This window comes from Cupressus sempervirens, chromosome 7, assembly GCF_028749045.1.
Source record: "Cupressus sempervirens isolate cs-2001-9-10 chromosome 7, ASM2874904v1, whole genome shotgun sequence".
Taxonomy (NCBI): domain Eukaryota; kingdom Viridiplantae; phylum Streptophyta; class Pinopsida; order Cupressales; family Cupressaceae; genus Cupressus; species Cupressus sempervirens.
Genome location: NC_143124.1, coordinates 766,332,961 through 766,351,794, shown reverse-complemented (window position 1 = coordinate 766,351,794; position 18,834 = coordinate 766,332,961).

Below are 18,834 nucleotides of genomic sequence, written 5' to 3'. Positions count from 1 at the left end.
TACTTTAAATCAAGGTTATTATTATGGTTAGAATTAGGGTTCAAGTATTAGGCATAGGATTTACACTAATAGTTTTGGATTAAGGGAAAATATTTAGGATTAACTATAATCCCAATTTTAACCAAAACTCTAATCATAACCCTTACTGTCATCCTAACCATAATCTTAATGCTAAAACCTACACCCTAATATAAATATTTACATAAGTATCCTAAGAACCAAGTACTAATTATAAATGTCAAACCATAATCCTAACATTAAATGATAAACTATTATCCTAAATGCTTAACCCTTATCTTAAATATTAATATTCCTAATCCTAACCCTCTCCCTAAATCCTAACCCTTATACAATCTCTAACTTTTATTAAAATGCTAACCCTAATCCTAAAATATTTACATAAATCTAAAGTATTAAATACTAAATATTAGATCCATACCTAAGCAATAACCCAAAGTTATAGTAAATGATAATTTAAAATGAAAAAATCTAAACTCTTCAAATACTAAACTATAGTTGGCAATGATATTATAATCTCATCCCTAATTATAAATGTTAAAATTATACTTTAAATGGTAAAACATGTGCCTAATGCAAAATATTAAACCTTGACATTAAGTTTTAAATTCTAATCTCAAGTCTAACCCTTATCCTAAACCTTTATCCTAAATTCTTAACCCTTAGCCTAACTAAGTTATCCTAAATGCTAAACCTTTATCCTAAAAAAATCATAAATACTAAGCCCCTCCTAATTCTAATTAAAAATATTAAGCTTTAATTGTTAAACCCTAATCTTGACCTGAGTTACCACAAGAAGTTGGGTCACAATTCTGCAGAAGTCAGATCCGTGGAATTGTACTTCTCAGAAACGGGTACCTAATTTTTAAAAAATCGGGTACCCATTTCTAAAATTAAGCTTCAGGCACCTAAGCCAAATTTTAAAAATTGGGTAACTGATATTGAAAATCGGATCGGGTGCCCGAGTCGCTCAAATATTGGGCGCCCGCATTTTTACAAATCGAGTACTCGATTTTTAAAAAATCGAATACCCGATTGCTTACAAATCGGGTACCTGATTTGTAAAAGTTTATTTAACTACTTTTTTGGCATTTTTGAGGTCATTTTCATGACCTCAAAAATGGGAGCCCGATTAGAGATGCATACGGGAGCCCGATTTTCAGCCCTACCGACTACCCCCTTGCTGCTAGTTTTCGATACACCAGGTATTTTAATATGTTTTATAATATTTTACTTTATTTTTTTCAATTTTCAATTTAATATGTATGTTAATTTATTGTTTTTTCACTTTAAATATACGTAAAATTGTAAATTTACATTGTTAATGAACTTAGATGTTAAAATTTTTGTATTTGTTAATTAAAATATAGTTTCGTAAATGTTTATTTAAAAAATTATTATTTTAGATGTTTTGAAATGTATTTAATTTATGTATTTATTACAGTGTTGAATGATTAGATTAGATGTAAATTCATTGTTTAAACATGTAATTTTACAAATAAATATAACCTTGACCTAAAACCATATAACCTCAACCTTGTTTTAACTATAACCTCAACCTAAATTCATTGTTTAAACTATAATCTCGACCTAACCATACAAATAAAACCTTAAACATATATAACTAAGTACTTAATCACATAACAACCCGCCAAGGGTTCCAAACAAAAAACTTATAGTATTTAAAATGATTTTACTTAAATTGTATTGTACTTTATTTCATGGATTGAAAATGGATGATGTAAACTATTTTATAAATGTATATTCTTTTAGCCTTTCATACCCTATGACATGTACAGTGGATGATTGTGCATTCTGAATTAATTTGTCAAGTGGCATTCAGAACAAATATATATAAATTATTTAAATGGATTGAACTGAAGTAGTTAATATTCTTTCATGTGGATGTGTTATTTATTTTACTTTTAGTAATTATAATTATTTAAAAATGAAATCTAAATGTGCTCATTAAGGAATGCAATCTCTTATGTTTTTTATAAATGTAAATTATTATATGTATGTTATTTCTTGCTTAGTAAAACTTTTGATTAGTTCTTTGGATCCCTTGGCTGGGCATCATTTAGGATTAACTATAATGTCAATTTATATTGAATTTAACTCTAATCATAACCCTTACTATCATCTTAACATTAATCTTAATTTGCTAAAACCTACACCAGGTAATATATAAATAATTAAATAACTTTCCTATCTTACCTTGAGTACTAATTATATAAATGTCAAACCCTAAGATTGAAAGGTAACCCTAGCCCTTAACTAATTAATATTATACTTATAAACCAAATTGAATTAAACCATGATCATAAACCTAATTATATATCCCAACTTAACAGTAGAAACCATGAATTTAACTTAAAAATCCTTTCCCCAACCATTAACCAAATTGAACCATTACCCTAGAAGATTGAACCAAGTTAAACATTGACCTTAAGACTAAACCAAATCACCCTAAACTAGAACTCAATAATATATTGAACACTTTAAAACAAAATTCAAACCTAATTTTTTTGAATTAATGTTGGTTTTTAATCTAAAAGCTCTAACTATAATTCTATATTTAAACCCAAATTTAACACTTTAAAACTTAATTCAATTTATTAACTCTTTTCTTAATTGAAACCTAAGCATGTAAACCTAATCAAACAATACAAACCAAATTGAACCCTAATCCTAAAACTAATTAAACGTTGATATCAAGGTCTCAAAATGATACATTATAAAAAAATTAGAAGAGACTTGAACGAATTAGGCATCTAATTAAGTAACCCTCCCTGACCATCAAGAGATGGAGGTGTCCACATCAGTGCAAGTAGGAGCCCAGACTACACCCTTGGATGCCTAAGAATATATCTAAAGAAGTGAATAATTTGTCTTTCCACTGGATGCCTAAGTCTTTATATCCTAAGTGAGTATTCATCATGTAATATCTAATTAGGAGGGTATTGAAGCACTCTAACACCCCAATCCGTAACTAGATAATTATGTTAGGGTGCACTAATTTCTATTTATCTTGGGTTGGAAGTGCCTAAAAGTTTTTTTGGAGACTGGAGATTCCCCTATTTGTTTCCTATTTTCCTGTATGGGTAGCCTAAATGTTTATTGCCTTTGCAGAATGGAAGGCCACATAACAAAATATTTCCTTATTCTATAAAAAGAAATACCCACCCCCTAGTGATATATATAGTAAGATCTTTTTCCTAATTTTATTATCAATTTTTTTAGTTAGAAGACGATTATAGTTCAAAATGGTTTAGAAGATAGGGATAAAATGAGAACCATCATTCCTAGAATGAAGATGCATTATTCCAAGTGATAAACCCATTTCTATCATAAATCAACTCCTCCATCCAAAAAATTAGTAATGAGAAATCCCTACGTCAAGTAATCAATGGAGGGCTCATAAAATTGATCAAGTGATCAATGGAGGGCTCATAAAATCCCTAAGTCAAGTAATCAAATTGGACCTCTTTTCTTTGTATCGGGTAGTAAGATTTATGTCTCTACATCTATCTTATTGGGGCTAAATATTGAGTCCCCTACCTTGTGTAGTAAATATGGTATTGGATGGAGATTTCATAATTAAGTGGTTAGGTACCTAGGGATTCCATTTGTAGTAAACCCTAACATATAAATGAAATGTGTCTTTATATCAACAAGAAAATCTTTGGAAAACTCAACAACTGGAACTCTAATTATCTCACTTTGGTTGGTAGAATTCAAGTATGTTAAAAGATTCTCTCCTTGAATATTGGGTGTAAGTTTCTCTTCTTCTTGCTCATTTTATTTAAATCAATTTGGTCTTCTATATAAATCTATTAGGAACATTTTGTGGATAGCCAAGGGATTACTCTGGCAATAAAATGGATAGCAAAAGCTTCATAAGGTAATGAATTAAGGATTATTATTAGAATTAGGATTATTATATGGTTAGGGATAGGTTTCACATGTATTAGTTCATTACCTGACATGATCTACAATTATAGTTTGCATTAAAAAGTGGATAATAGTTAGGATTCAAACTACAAGCATAAATATTTTTTAATCAAATTATAATTCTATCTCTAAGCTTTCATTAGATAATTGTAACCTTAACTCTTGTCTTAATGCCATCTATTATATATCCTATAAACAATAGGACCATAATAAATATCTGAAACCTAAATATAATTCTAACTAAAACCATAATCCTAGGTAAGTTCCCTAACATTAAAGGATCACAATAATTATAATAATCTTAAGCTTAGCCATCATGAAAACTATTAACATAACAAAATTATAAACTATAACCTTGTCATAATCTTAACTTTGTTTCATCCTGAGATGAACATGTATAATCCATAACATTTGAGTTCATACAATCCCCCCAGTGTCACAAAATAAGTGTACATGAAAGAAAAATTATCTTGTTGGATCCTATTTTAAGAAAAGAAACCTTGAACTAACCTAGATATATTTTTTTGGACTATTATTTTATGATTAGACTTAAAAATTTAGTATTTAATGTTTAATTTGACTTAAATGTTTAACTTTATTTATTTAATTGATATGATTTTAATAAAGATATGCACATTTATATAGATCTAGTTGATAAATTTTAGATTTAAATTTTATTAAATAGTAATTTTTTCATGTTTTATGTTGTGATGTATCTTTGTCATGTTTTATGTTTTATGTTGTTTAAACATATATGCAGATTATATTTGATGGACCCACCGCCACCCCCTCCCCCTCCCATACCCCCACCTCCGTCCCCTCCATCTCCATCTCCACCTCCACCTCCACCTCCACCCACACCTCCACCACCCACCGCAAATGAGCTCTGCGAGACCATGAGGCATAACCTCAATGACCTCATGAGTGATATAGAGGTTATCCGACGTGAGAGGCACCCCCCCCCCCCCCCCCCACCCCCTCACCTACTACGTCTTTTAGATAGCATGCAAGGCGTGGTTGACTCCATCCATCATTTTGATTTAGACATTGATTCATTTAGATCATGGAGGGAAAGCATGCATGCCTTCTACTCTGATGGCTTATCATACAGAGAGCTTTATAACCTGCATATAGGTAAAGGAAATTTTCAACATTATTTTGTAAACCCTAAGATAGGTGAACCAATTAGTGATAAGGAGCCTTGCATTTCCATTAGGTGGTGTACACATCCACACATAGCGGTACAGTTTTGGGAGTGGTGGTGGATGGTAGTTGACCATCCACCACACGCTAACCATGAGGTGCCCATGTACTTCCTTAGGAATTTATGGGCTGAGTTTGAGTTGGGTTTGAAACCTAACTATTTTGATATGAAAGCATTTCAGGGGGTTGGTAGAGGGATGCCTCAGGATAGGCCTAGGGAAAAGCTGAGTGATAGAACGAGAAACCGCAGGCGAGCTAAGCCCCTTGTACCTCTTCCTGCGCCTGTTGTGCCTGCTCCTCACCATCATCATGCAGTTTCATGTACTTTTACCCATTTGAGTGCCCTTTCAGGTAATTTAGTATAGTAGTGGATGTAGGTGGTACATGCTCCTCCACTTGGACATGTTTGTACTAGCTGTGAAGGCATATGCACAGTCCCCCAGAGCGATCCTAGTGCAGCACACGATGGCCATTATGCTGAGGGTGCAAATTTTGATGATGATGTATACGTTGCCCATGGTGATGGTAGTGACAAGATAGACGTATCATCATTTGTTGACCTCATGTACAGTAGGGAGAGCCTAGAGAGAGTCAAGAGCAGTAGGTAAAATTTTAATTTCAATATAAATATAAAGTGCACATAATTATTTACTTTCTACATACATGTGTAATTGTATTAACTATATTAATTTGTACTTTTCAAATAATAGAGGGTGGATGATACTGTTCCTCCTAGGAGGTAGTATAGTCTTTTTCTGAGACCTACAGACATTGGCGTCCCTTATACGGTATGCACTTTGAATTACACTATAAAAATGTAAATTCAAATTTGAATTTAATAACATGTGCTCATATGTTCTTTTTATTTGATTTTGTAGGGATTGTTTGCATCTACACATATTGATGTTAGTACAAGTCCTACTCCAGTTACTACTGAGGCACAACCTCAAATACATGCGGTATGAACTTTTGACTGAAGACAAATAATTTGTATTATTTTTATGTATGTACATTATTATTAACTTATAATCTAAAAAAATTTGACTCATATGTATATATATTTTATGTGTTTTGATTTTACGAACAGGAGCCATATCACACTCATCCATATAGGCCTCGGTATAGTCTATTTTTGACTCCATCTTATGATTATCGTGCTAGCATACTTGTAGACACATCTGCGACATTGGATACCACTCAGGTATGATATATAAATTATATATACATGTTAAATTTATAGTGTATAAAAAATGTAGTGTACAAATTATGTACTTTGTAATTATTCATGTATATTTAATTTTGACTAAACGTTTATGTATCCATAATTTTAGGACTACGTTAGCACGAGTGTTGCTGAGAGCACAGGACTTAGCTAGATGGAGGTACCTACATCATCATTTGAGTTCAGTATTGTGATTTATGTACATAATGTATAGTTCATTATGCTCTAAAATCAAATTTAAAAAATGTATGTATTGTAAATTATAGGACCTCACCACTGCTACATTTGGTAGTTTTGACAGTGTACCTCCTCCCATTACTGAGGGACACCCATCTCATGTGGTATAATTTATTTTATTATGTAGTGAATATTTAATTTATTTGCAAGCTAGATTTTGAGACCCATTTCAATTAAGCATGTACATGATGAGACGTACCTCATGTTACACAGGGTGATACATCTACCTCACAGGGTGTCCGACATGACGAGACGACTCATATTACACATGATGATCCATCTGAGTCCTCTTCGCGTGGAGCAAAGAGGACATTCAATCAGATAGATTAGGTCTTGTTGGCACCTATAGATTTTGTTTTTATGATGTACATATTATTTATGATGTATACACTTTGTGTTAGGATAGTTAAAACTGTATGTTAGACCATGTATTTTTTCACTTCATAGATCATGTTATGATGTACTATTTTTTTATGACTTCTTATCATGCTTGTGTATGTAGTACATATATTATTATGTTTCACCATGTTTTAAGTATATTCAAACCATTTTCTTTATTCTGACATATTTTATTCATGAACATATGACACATTTTGTAAGTATATATGCAAGATGAACAATAATTTTAACTATCTATAGAGAATTATTGGATAAATATCACATCAAATTTATGCATTGAGATTCATATAAATAAAATTGACCTACTAGATTAAAAAATGTATTGATAACGTACCTAACAATGTATCATAAGTGATCTTGATGTGTTGTTTGGTAATGTAAGACTCATTATCACCTAATAAGACCTATTATGTTGTAGTAAACATATGAATACCTATCATAACCTATAACAGACATAATGACCTATTAGGACTCCCATGTCCCCTTAAGACACACATGTATGGATAACGTACCTAACAATGTATCATAAGTGATCTTAATGTGTTGTTTGGTAATGTAAGATATAATCAATACAATGAATACAATGAGTAATGATCTAATATATAATCAATACAATGAGTAATGATCTTTAAATTATCATGTGCAAGTGACTTGTTTTTAATATTACAATCAATAGTAATTTGAAACTTCAAACACACATTAATTTAAACATGCTTGAATGTAAAAGTAATGGAACAAAATAGGAGGTCATTACTTAAATTGACAATTAATTTATAATTTATCAAGTGCACATACCTTTAACTTTCAAATAGAAGTAAACTCTCATTTTTGAATTAGTTTGTACAACATATTTCACAATATATGTAAGAAAATGTCAATGATATATTTATAGTTCAGTGAACTCATTTGAAACATAAAATTGGTTGAACACATCTCTTCAAATGAGGTCCTGTAAAATAAAAATGTAAAACAAAAACACACATGTTAATAAACACATAAATTAATATTCAAGGTATCTAAACTATGTAAATATATGTGTAATTTGTATGTACTTACTATGTGAAATTGCACAAGATGTTGATGTTCGATCCACTTTAACATTTAAATTTGCATAAATTGTAATTGAGACCTGAATAAGAGCTATATAAGTTCTCTAAATTGGTATTGACAACACAAACATACATGTAATTAAATTATATAAGTACATATATATAAAAATAATACAATAATGAAAAAACTTACATGTGTTTGATTTAAATGTAGTCATCCCACTGTACCATCTGCATCCTCTCTCTTTTGCAATGCATCTATGATTGTTTCATGCTCGTCCATTGAAATTGTCCATAATACCTTATTGGCGGGTCTCCCTTTGTATCTTTCTAATTCGATATTTGTTGCCACAACCAAATGATAATAGTGTAAAATCTTCTTTTCAGTTTGGTAGTCTTCAAATGCTGGCAAACCATTTCTTCTTGTTAGGTATCTACGTAGCCAGGTGCCAGCTACAACAACAGACCCAATTGGATACTCAAAACCATCATCATCTACTTGATGACATGTCAATTTTTTCTTAGGTTCCACACATCTAGCTAGCCAATACTCAGTCTGTTCATCATTATCACTAGGTGCAATAACAACATAAACATGTCCTACAAGATAAGATAAAGTATAGAAACACTTTAATCACATGTGTGTACATATGAAAATTATATAAATTGAAGCATGAGATCGCAAAAAAATCTAATTAAATTATGCATACCAGGTTCTATGAGGTCTGAAATATGATCATAGTCTTCTGATGCAAAAGTAACATTCTGGCCTTCATTTACTATATCATCTTCAAAATGCATGTCAATAGGTGCAAATGATCTTTTTTCCCAATCTTCAACCCATTCTGTATTCTCACATTCTTCCCATTCACCTGCAAGACAAAATTGACAAAAAAAAGCAACCTCCCTAATCCATATAGTCCAAGTGTTAGAATCTGAACTCCTAAATGAATGCCATTTAGCTGACCCACTAATTGTATCACAATCATATCTTGAAGGGATATTATTTTTTTCAACTAGGTAGAAGAAACGTTTGCTTGTAGAGTTTTGATTTGATCCGGTGTATAAATATTTGTTACACCATTCGACAATCTCACGTGCATTTTTGAATTTAGATTTTTCCTCAAATTTGAATTGCTCTCTAGTAAGGGCTCTCTTCACACATGCACCAGCACCATCATGTTCTCCTTTACCATGTCCATCCTCAAAATAACTCCACACATATTGGATGTTAGTTTGCTTATGTGTCCTACTCAACCAATAGAACATTCTAGCATTCTTGAATTGTCTTGTACAATTATCTGACCATATCCAATGTTGTGTCATTTGAATTTGTTTCTCTTTTAAATTATCATAAAAGACCTTGAAACAATATTGGACAAACTCAGATGAATGGAGTTTATTATCACTTAAATAAAAATAGTACTCTCTCAATATTTTTTGATCCTCCTCTGTACTATCAGGTGCATGCCTATAAACTATATGAACATAAATTGTTACTTGTACTGAATTGTAATATTGTGGTTGTATCTCTTCTTGTGGTGCAAGCATGTAGTTCTCTGCAAAGTCAACAACTGAAAGTATAGTACCAATTGGAAATGTATTCTTACATATGCGAAATTGTCCATCAAGCCATCTAGAATATTGAGAGTGTTTAACATATTATGGTATGATCATACTCTTAAACTCATCCATAAATGCATGACAACTAACTTTATCTATAACTAGATCACACCTTCTAATCTTCCCATCCTTCAATGGATATTCAATAGTTTTGAATCTTTTTACCTCAACTAATTGTTGTCCAAAAGTAGTCAAAGCATTTTCATGCAAACATTCATCTAACAAAGAAAGATTGCCGCACATATCACATGTACTAGAAAGACATGCATTGAAAAGAAAGTATTGATCATTAGGTGGCTTACAAAACAAACCCGATATGAAATCTTTTATAGTTTGAGGTGGTATTTTTATACCACATTCTTGCAACATTTCTTTACTATGCATGGTACCACGTATAGATCAAAATACATCATAATGGTAACGAAATTGAATATGAGTTTTACAACAACATGTGATTCTTTCCTTGCTAATCCTTACATACCATGGTTTACACTTTTCAAAAGATCTTTGACTAATGGTAATATTTAATACCTTACCATCTACAAATTTTTTAAACAATTCAGTTTGAGTCATGTCCAAAAGGTGTTTAGGATGTGGATCATGTATTTTTGACCCAATTCTCAATTTAAGAACATCTCTTGAATTAGGTGATACTCTTGTATGATCATGCCAAAATTTTTTAATCAAACTTTTGATTTTACTAGTAAGTTTCATATCACATCTCGGGAGTCTACCACTAGAAGTCCATAAAATATTTGCTGGATCACATTCAAAGTTAACCCTTCTCTTTACAACTCTTTCTAAAGTCTTACGATTCATATTAAGATATCCACTTATGTTGGTAATCAATCTTTTGTCAGATGTTGATTTGTTAACTAAAGCTGTTGTTATTTCTCATCGTGCTGCATTCTTATCTTTAGACCAACTTCTCTTTCTGATAACATCAAAAGCACTAGCAATAGTGGATAAAACTTGTTTTAAAGACTCATTTTTATGCTTGGATTTTTCATACATTCCCAACCTTCTCATTAATTTTCACATTTTGGACATTTAATTAGTTGCAACATTAGCTGACATTGAAACCCAAATTTCTTATTATAAAAAAATTGCCTATACAATCTATTAGCATGTGTCCTAATTTGTCTCCATGAAACCAATCCCTCAAGATTATCTAACACATCATTAGGAATATGAAAATTATGTTCAGACACTTTACTATCATCCTGACATGTTTTTTCAGTAGTCGGTATTTCTATGTCTACATTCATGTAATTTTTATTTTTAGAAACTTTACTATTTTCACTGTTATTTGGGATTTCAATATCATTTTCAAATTTTCTTGGTGTTTCTTTCGGGGCAGGCATTTCAATTGGAGTATTTTGTGCATGATCATTTGACAATTGCTTCTCATGAAGAAAATCTAAATCATTTAAATCGTAATCTGCTTCTAAAAAATCACCAATTTCATCATGAGAGAAAATTCGAGGGTTTGGAGACACACCTGTATTGAACGCATGATAAGAATGTGCACCTGAATTTTTTTGTATTGGGTTCTCTTCTTTGACCTCTTCATCCATCGTGGTATCCTCAATGTCTTTCTCCTTTGAAACATTGTTCAAGTCTCTAATTCTCTGTCTTCTCTCTCATTGACGTTGTGCTTCATTCTCTTTATTTGCTGCAATCTCCTCATCTGTCAGAACTCTTGCTTTCTTCTTTCTTCGTTGTTTTGATCCCATGTTTGCACCAATTTTGAATTAGAATTAGTAGCTTGCAAATTGTATAAGAGGACAAGAAAATAGAATAAGCATGACGAAATTTGGTGTTGCAGATCGAAACTGTTGTTTAATCATTTCATTCATTGAAATTGGGTCAGTGGGGCAGCTTTTGGGGCCCAACAGGTACATTAGAAACGGGTACCCGATTGCTTAAAAATTGGGCACTCGATTCTTTAAAAATTGGGTACCCGTTTATAAATCGGGTACCTAATTTTTAAAAGAATCGGGTACCCGATTTTCAAAAAGTCAGGTACAATGGTTCAAAGCAATCAAGCACCCGATTTTTGAATTACAAATCGGGTGCCCAATTCTTGAGACATGAGTGGGAATTTGGTATGGCTCCCAACTTTTGCATGGGGTTTTGCCTTGGGGTAAGGCATGGCATAGGCTTGGTCCCACCAAGCCATGCCTTTATGATCCTTTTTTTTTCTAAGGCATTTAATTGACAATTTCTAATATTGTCATAAATTTTTTATAGTCATTCCCATTGAATTTTTTGACAAGACAAAAACCCATTATAGGTCTTACTGTTCTAATTTCAAAAATGTAAATTTTATAGTGTTATTAGTTTATTTTCTATTTTTCCATTATTTATTAATCAAAACTATCTCCTAAACGTTAAAAAGTTGACATTCTCTAAAACTTTAATAACTTTTTTATTTTATAATTTTTCTTAAATTAATTTATGTCATCAATCTACATACAATTCTTTTGATGTTAAAAAAAAAATTTGAAAAAAGTGAGATTTTGATCAAATTATGTGGTCTGTACATGAGAGGTTTTAAAATTTACCTTTATAGCCAATTAATAATTAATACAAATAAATTATTCAATAAAAAATTAAGAAAAAATATTTTCATCAATCTTAGGTGTATTAGGTAACTCCCTTTAAAAGGATTTGTGTCAAAGTATAGTGTCTGTACACGAGCATGGTATGCTCCTGAAATAGGCATTTTGAAAAAGTGGTTTTTAAAGATCCATACCAAAAAAATAATCTATCATATGGGTGCACAAATAAATTACATATTCAAAAATTAGATTCCGAACACTAAAAATTTTATTCTAGAGTTTTTTAATATTCAATCTCTAAATACCTCAAATTTTGACATCAATTGACAATAAATTTCAAAAACAGGAAAAACACTTTCACTTTTTGGCCAAAAGTGAGACCCAACTTCTTGCACTGACCCACCTTAACTATGATTTACATATAAGGTTAGGGTTTAATATTTAACATTTAAGATTAGGATCTAGTATTAGGATTTGTATTCAATTCTAGAATATAAATAGGATAAGTATTATAATTTAGATTTTATAATTAAGGTTTATATTTAGACTTATGATTAAGGTTTATAATTAAGATTTATTATTAAGGTTTATAATTAAGGTTTATATCTAGCAACTCATTAAATTTTTTAAAGAAAAATGATAATTTATGAAGTTGCTTCCACCTACAAATTAGAATTAGGAAAACATATTTTATTAATCATTGAAACTACTGAGGCTAATGTTTGGATGAGCCAAGAGTAGTTCGCAGGTGGAAGACAAGTAAGCATCCAAAAGTAATTATAAAAGATGTGATTAATATAATACAAATTTTTATAATAATAAAAAGACTTTGGTCATAATTAGAAAATGCAATTAATATAACACATTCCAACATAGAGATTTAGACGGAAGGAAAGTTCTATTACCAATTTTCATAACAATTTTTAAATGATAAGTTAATATTTAAATTACTAAAGAAGATATTGTAAGTTTAAGTATTATGATTAGAATTAGGATTATTATGGTTAGGGATAGGGTTCATGTATTAGAATTAGGATCTAGACTTATAGTTTGCATTAGCAGATAATATTTAGGATGAACTATAATCATAAATATAAATCAAATCATAATTCTATCTCTAAGCTTTCATTCTAATTGTAACCTTAATTCTCATCCTAATGCCATCTATTATATATCCTTTAAACAATAGCACCATAATAAATATCCAAAACCTAAATATAATTCTAACTAAAACCATAATCCTAGGTAAACCCTAACATTATTCATAATCATTATAATAATCTTAAGCTTAGCCATCATGAAAACCCTAAACATAACAAAATTCTAAACCATAACCTTTCCATAATCTTAACTTTGTTTGATCTTGAGATGAACATATAATCCATAATGAGAATACAATCCCCTAGTGTCACAAAATAAGTGTACATAAAAATTGATCTAGCTACTTGAAAATAGAAAAGGGAAACAATTTTGAGGCAAACAACCCTAGAACAAAAAATACATTAGAAGTTGCATTCTTAGTCCCCCTGCTAATTTCTTCATACTTTCCTTTCATAATCTTAATTATCCTCATTTTTATCTCATCTTATCCTTATATTTCTTAATGATTTTGTGCATTTCCTCACAAGTTTAGTAGGCCAAATAAATGCATAAATAGTGTTGAATAACAAATCTTATAGGAGTATCAAAATATATTTTCCCTTTCTATAAGGTCAATTAGGGGTTTAGGATAGAAACATATAGCTATAATATTTTTTCTACAAGACTTTAAAAACTAAATAGAATAGGAATATACCTACTCTAGCATTCAATGTAAAATATTAATAATAAACAAATCACTACAATATATTTCATAAAGTAATTCTATTTAGGATCTAGGTCATAATCTAACAAAACAATGGTTAAACTATTGGGCAGTCTCACATCCTTTTCCTTAATATCAAAAACATGTTCCCTTGAACTTGCATAGACAAAACAAGTTTGTATCTAACATTAAAACTAGATTTATATAGTTGATTTATTAATATAGTATTTTGGAGTATTATTTAATGATTAGACTTAAGTTCGGCATAATGTTCAATTAGCCTTAACATTAAAGTTTACTTAAGTGTTTAACTTTATTTATTTAATTGATATGGTTTTAAAGATCTGTGTTATATAATTGATATTTTAGATTTAACTTTTATTAAATAGTAATTTTGTCATTTTTAATTTTGTTTAAACATATATGTAGATTATATTCGATGGACTCACTGCTACCACCACCCCGTCCCCCTCCCCCACCCCCACCTCTACCCCCTCCACCTCCACCTCCACCCCCACCTCCATGACCACCTAGTCCTCCTCCACCATCCACCATAAATGATCTACGAGATAGCATGAGGCATAATCTTAACAACCTTATGTGAGATATTGAGGCTATCAGGCTCGAGGCCCACCCACTCTTCCCCCCCCACCTTGCAGATAGCATGCAAGGTGTAATTCACTCTATACAGAATTTGAATTGCGCTATTGATTCATTTAGATTATGGAGGGAAAACATGCATGCCTTCTATTCTGATGGCTTATCATATAGAGAGGTCCATAACCTCAAAATAGGTAAAGAAAATTTACAAGATATGTTGTAAACCCTAAGAAGGGTCTGGAGATTAATGAGAAGAAGCCTCATATTTCTATTAGATGGTGCACACATCCATGCATAGCAACACATTTTTGGGAGTGGTGTTGGATGGTATTTGACCATCCACCACATGCTAATCTTGAGGTGCCCATGTACTTCCTTAGGAAGCTATGGGATGAGTTTGAATTGGGTTTAAAACCCAATTATTTTGATATCAAATCATTTCAAGGGGTTAGTGGAGGGATGCCTCAGGATAGGCCTGGGGCAAAGCTGAGTGATAGAACGAGAAAATGCTTGTGACCTCAGCCCCTTGTACCTCTTCTTATGCCTGTTGTACCAACTCCACACCATCATCAAGTAGTTTCATTTTCTCTTACCTCTTTGAATGCGCTTTCAGGCAATTTAGTATAGCAATGGATGTAGGCGACACATGCTCGTTCACTTAGACATATTTGTACTAGTTGTGGAGGCATATACAGAGGCCCCCAAAGCGATGTTGATGGAGCACATGGTGACCATTATGCTAAGGGTGCTAATTTTGATGATGATGTATACACTGCCCATGGTGATGGTAGTGATGAGATTGATGTGTCATCATTTGTTGACCTCATGTAGGGAGAGCCCAGAGATAGTCAAGAGTAGCAGGTAAAATTTTAATTAAAATTTAAATATAAAGTACATAATTATTTAACTTCTACATACATGTGTAATTGTATTAATCATATTAATTTGCACTTTTGAAATAATAGAGGATGGATGAAACTGTTCCTCCTAGGAGGCAGTATAGTCTTTTTTCAAGACCTACAGACATTGGTGTCCCTCATATGGTATGCACTTTGAATTACACTATAAAAATGTACATTCGAAATCAAATTTAATAACATGTGCTCATATGTCCTTTTTATTTGATTTTGTAGGTATTGTTCGTTCCTACACAGTTTGATGTCAGTACAGGTCCTGATCTAGTTACCACTGAGGCACAACCTTAAATATATATGGTATGAACTTTTGATTGCAGACAAATAATTTGTACTATTTTTATGTATGTACATTGTTATTAACTTATAATCTAAACAATTTTGACTCATGTACATATTTTATGTGCTTTGATTTTATGAACAAGAGATGGATCACACTCATCCATACAGGCCTTGATATAGTTTATTTTCGATTCCATATTTTGATCAACATGCTAGCATACCTGTAGACACATCTGTGATATTGGCTACTACTTAGGTATGATATATATACATGTTTTTATAGTGTATAAAAAATGTAGTGTACAAATTATGTACTTTTTAGTTTACGTACTTTGTAATTATTCATGTATGTATAATTTTGACTCAATGTTTATGTATCCATAATTTTAGGACTATGTTGCCATGAGTTTTTCTGAGAGTACAAGACTTAGCCAGATGGAGGTACCTACATCATCCTTTGAGGTCAGTATTGTGATTTATGTACATACATAGTTCATTATGCTCTTTATCAAATTTTAAAAATTTATGTATTGTAAATTACAGGACCTCACCATTGCTGCATTTGGTATCTTTCATAGTGCACCTCCTCTCGTTACAGAGGGACACCCATCTCATGTGGTATTTATTTTATTATGTAGTGAATATTTAATTTATTTGCAAGCTAGATTGTGAAACCCATTTCAATTAAGCATGTACATGATGAGACGTGCCTCATGGTAGATAGGATGATCCATCTACCACATAGGGTGTCCCACATGATGAGACAACTCATATTACACAGGATGATCCATCTGAGTCCTCTTTGCGTGGAGTAAAGATGACATTCAATCAGATAGATTAGGTCTTGTTGGCACCTTTAGATTGTGTTTTTATGACACATATTGTTTATTTTGATACACTTTGTATTAGGACAGTTAACTGTATTATATGCATTTTTTGACTTCATAGATCATGTTATGACATGTTAGACCATGTACTATTTTTTTTATGACTTCTTATCATGCTAGTGTATGTAGTATATATTATTATTTTTCATCATGTTCTAAGTATTCAAACCATTTTCTTTATTGCGACATATTTTATTCATGAACATATGACACATTTTGTAAGTATACATGCTACATGAACAATAATTTTAACTATTTATAGAGCATTAGTACTGATATCAAAAAGGTTATTTGATAAATATCACATCAAATTTATGCATTGAGATTCATACAAATAAAATTGACCTACTATTATAAATATTTTTCATCTTAAAAATTCAAGTTTATAAAATTTAGGTAAAGATTGAAGATTTTTTTATTATGAAATGATGGATAATACCCTTCCTTTCACACATTTTCTCATCAAGGCTACGTACGTATGCATATGATTATGTACATAGGAAAGTCACATACCTAGATGGTTCCTTGTAACTTTGACTTAGGTTTTCTTACATCCCAAGTGTCGCTCTAGCTAGAATGCCTATTCTTCTAGACAAGACACTTAATGTCTTATCAAGTTGTTATATTTTCATAAATATATTTACCTATGTAATTAAATAACTGATTGAGGTAGTTTTAATGTGTCCTAATTGGTCCTAATATATTCTAAGGTTTTGTAATGGGTCCTAGGACCACTTACAATCCATTATGACCCCTTATGATACATTAGAATCATTAACATACCATTTGTGTGTCCTATTATAGTTAATGTATTCTAAGGGGTCCTAATAGGCCTTGAGATGTCCTAGGACCAATAAGAACCCATTATGACCCTTCATGATATATGAAGACCATAGTTTAAAATCCAAGAGGAAACATTAGGACTGATTACAACCACTTAGTAACTATTATAATGCCTTTGGACATAGTAGTGTATTGTATGATGGTGAATGTGTTCAGAGGGCTTATAATTGGTTCTTATGAATCCTAATGGCCCCTAATGGATTATAAGGGTTCCTAACGGGTCCTAAAATGTAATGGGATCACTTAAAACACATTAGAACCCCTTAAGACACATTAGGACCCATTAGGGCATATTATAACCCATTAGTGTGTCTTACGCCCCTTAAGATTATCTAAGAGGCATTAATGGATTTTAATATGTTTTAAATGGTCATAATGTGCACCCTAAATGATATTAATGGGTTTTCAAACCACATAGGACCAATCGTGATCCGTTGTGAGATATTAGGACCACTTAGGACACATTACTATGTCTTGCAATGGTTAATGTGTTATAAGAGGTTTTAATGGGGTTTAATGGGTCCTAATGTGTGCGAATGGACCCTAACGTGTCCTAATGAAGCCTAATGTGTACTAATGAATTCTAAAAATTCCTAATGTTCCCTTAGAACATATGACTAATTAAGGCACATTAGACCTCTAAAAAGTGTCCTACAATGACTAATATGCTATAAAGGCTCATAATGGGTCATAATGGTTCCTAGGAGGTTGTAATTAGTCTCAAGGATTCCTAGAACCACTTAGGACCCACTAAAACTCCTTAGGAAAAAATAGGATTGAATAGGACACATTACAACCCTAAAGTGTATCTATGATGATTAATGTGTTCTAAGGGTTCATAAAGTGTGTTAATGGTATGAATGGGTTCCAAGGAGTCATAATGGGTCCTAAGGTTTCTTATGACCACATATTACCCATCAAAACCTCTTGGAAACATTAGAATGTACTAGGACACATTAGAAAAGATTATTTTTAGGACTATAGTAATTTTTAGGACTATAATAACTAATGTGTTGTAAGGGGTCCTAAGAGGTGCTAATTTGTCCTAATGTGTCCTAATGGGTGCTAATGTGTCCTAAGGAGTCATAATGGGTCCAAAGGGATTGTAGGACCAACTAGAACCCATTATAACCCTTTTTGATAAATTACAAGCACTTATAACCATCCCCATATCCCTTCCTCTCTCTCTCTCTCTCTACCTCTCTTCCTCCTTCCCTCCCTCTCACTTAGCATGG